This window comes from Corylus avellana, chromosome ca4, assembly GCF_901000735.1.
Source record: "Corylus avellana chromosome ca4, CavTom2PMs-1.0".
NCBI lineage: Eukaryota > Viridiplantae > Streptophyta > Magnoliopsida > Fagales > Betulaceae > Corylus > Corylus avellana.
In genome coordinates this window covers 11,560,866-11,563,939 of record NC_081544.1, presented here as the reverse complement: position 1 = coordinate 11,563,939, position 3,074 = coordinate 11,560,866, and positions in this window count along the sequence as shown.

Here is a 3,074-nt window from a genome sequence, read left to right as displayed (position 1 = left end):
CAGAATGAGTTGCAACTATCACCTTAAAGCCGCATTTTTCTCTTAACAGCCTGTAAATCACTAAAACACCAAAACTAACCAAAACATCATAAAATAATAAAGCTAAAGGCTTAGTAAATGCAAATTAAGGGGTCAAAATATGCTATATTTGGCACTCATCAGCTTAGATGATACTAACAAAGGGATGGTTGATTCAGCTTGCGGACGAGCACTTATGGAAAAGAGCAGTGAGGAAGCCACGGAGCTCTTCGAAACACTAAGTGAGCATTCCCAACAATTATTCTCTAGAAGGAGGCGAGGAGTAAAAAGTAAGGGCATATATGAAGTAAACTTCAATGGTGGATCTCCAAATCAGACGGCTGCTATGGAAAGAAAGCTAGATATGGTTGTCAAAGCCATGACTGCTTAGAACATCTCACCTATTGAACAAGACACACCAATCCAGATATGTGCTATATGTTCTCATTGTGATCACACTACTAAGACATGTCCGTTATCTCAATTTGCAGATCAAGAAGAGGTGAATTATGTTGGACAAAACAATTAGCCCCACAAGAACAATCCATACTCCAACACCTACAATCCAGGGTGGCGCAACCACCCCAATTTCTCATGGAGTAACAATCAAGGACAGTAGAGGGGTCCCCAACAACCAGTCCAACCAGTTTAGGAGCCAAAGAAGAATGACCTGGAGAGTATTGTACATCAATTTGTGATTGCGCAGCAACAAACCAATGCCAAGCATGAGAAATCCATTCAAAGGACCGAGCAAGCTATCCAAAGACTGGAAGTACAAATGGGGCAAAATGGCAAAGGAGCTGAGTGAAAGAAAGTAGGGTGAATTTCCATCCCAAACAATACCCAATCTAGGGGGTCACCAGCAGCTAAAAGTAGTCACAATTCTCAAAAATAAAATGAGAAGGTGAATGCACCACCCTTCCCTCAAAGGTTAGTCAAACCAAAGAAAGAAAAACAACTCATGGATATCTTTGAGACCTTGAGGAAAGTAGAAATCAACATTCCTTTATTAGATGCAATTAAACAGATTCCTTCATATGCTAAATTTTTAAAGGATTGTTGTACTAATAAAAAGAAGTTTCAGGAGCATGAGATAGTGGCCTTAACAGAGGAGGTAAGTGCAGTTTTGTTAAGAAAATTACCACCAAAGCTAACAGATCCGGGTAGTTTTACCATTCCTTGCAGGATAGGAGACCATCTTTTTGAGCATGCATTGCTAGATTTGGGAACAGGGGTCAATTTATTACCTTACACTGTATATGAAAAGTTGGGTTTGGGGGAGCTACAACCAACCTCAGTTACCTTACAATTGGTAGACAGAAGCATTAGAAGACCAACAGGTATACTTGAGGATGTTTTGGTAAACGTAGGTACATTCATTTTACCTGCTGATTTCATTGTGTTGGATGTGGAAGAATCCCCTATGCCATCACCTTTACCTATTATCTTAGGAAGACCCTTTATGAGAACTGCTGATACTACAATAGGTATGAAAAAGGGTATTGTAAGTATGAAGGTGAATGGTGAGACAATAGAGTTCAAAATATTCGATGCACTGAAATTACCTTAAGATAGTTTAGAATGTTTTGATGTTTGTATGATCCAAGGTGTTAGTGAGACAGTTTTGCAGGACCCACATAAAGATCCACTGAAGACCCCCTTCACTCACAAGTTCAAAAGGCAAAACATTAGGCTAATCTTTGAAGATGTTACTGAGGACATCAGTGGAGCAGAGCACCCCCTTGAAACCTTTCCACCATATCCAAGTGCTAAGAGGAAGCTGCAGCTGCATGAACTGGACGAATTGAGGTATGAAGCAAATGAGGATACCAAGCTCGACAAGAAAAGACCCAAGGCTTATCATCATAAGAAGCTTGTCAAGAAGGAGTTCTAGGTGTGACAGAAATTGTAAACATATACTTCAAAAGTAAGTCCTGCCCCTACACCACCAAGTGCACATGAGCCATAGTTAGTGGAGTTCAAGTTCCTCTCCCCAAACTAGTAGCACTGAAGCTACTAGTAGAAGCATTTGAGCAGTCCAGGAGCTCAAGCGCATCTACTCAGAACAGTGGTACTGAGGCCACTAACGACAATACACTTCTCCATCTCTTACTCTCCTTCCCATCATGTCAAATTCCTTACTTTACATAATTTTCTGTAATACTTTTAGTGTTCTTACTTATCTTTTATGTTTTCTTTTATTTTAGTAAGTTGTTGTACATTTTGAATTTTTATATTCAAAAAAGAAAAAAAAAAGAAAAAAAAGAGAGAAATTTTACATTCTATCACTGCGATCGACCACAACCTGCATGTGATCGAGCGCAAGTCTCAACTTTTGGTAACGTTGCATTCTGTCAGTCCAATCGAGCACACATCACCCACACACGCACACCACTGCGCGAATGCAATCGAGCGCACCCTGCGTGCGATAGAGCGGCACTCGCGCAGCAGGCCACGAGACCTATTGTAGGTCACTTTTCCACCATTTTCACCTCACTTTCCCCTGTGCCGTACTCACCCCATCACCTGCAACTACATTCCACCGGCGCACCACCGCTCTTCGCTCACTTCCACCGACCACCACTCATCACTACCGTACCCCCACAACACACCGCACTCTCCGGTCACCACTTTCCACCACATGAGACACACAACCATTTCCCCTTCACATTTCACCACCCCAACTCGGCTTTCCTTCCCCCAACCTCCATTTTTTTTTTTTTTAGCAAATTGTGGGTTTTTTTCCACCTACATTTGTCTCTGTGGTTGGAGTTTCACTGTTTTGCAGGGGGTTTGGGCAGTAGTTGTTGAGATTTTCCAACTTTGGTTGTCACACTGCACACCAGGTGTTCGACAAAATTCCCGAACTAAGCTCATCATGCCGAAAATGCAAGCTTCATCCTCCCGAGGGTCTGATGCCCAAGCCACTTCTCCCCCGCCCACTTTTAAGGAGCGGGAGTGGCTGTTTGAAACAACTTTTGCCATCTGAGAAGATTTCCAACACCTTGAAGCGACTCAATGGGTGGTCGCAGAGTTCAAGCGCCGGGGGCTAAAAA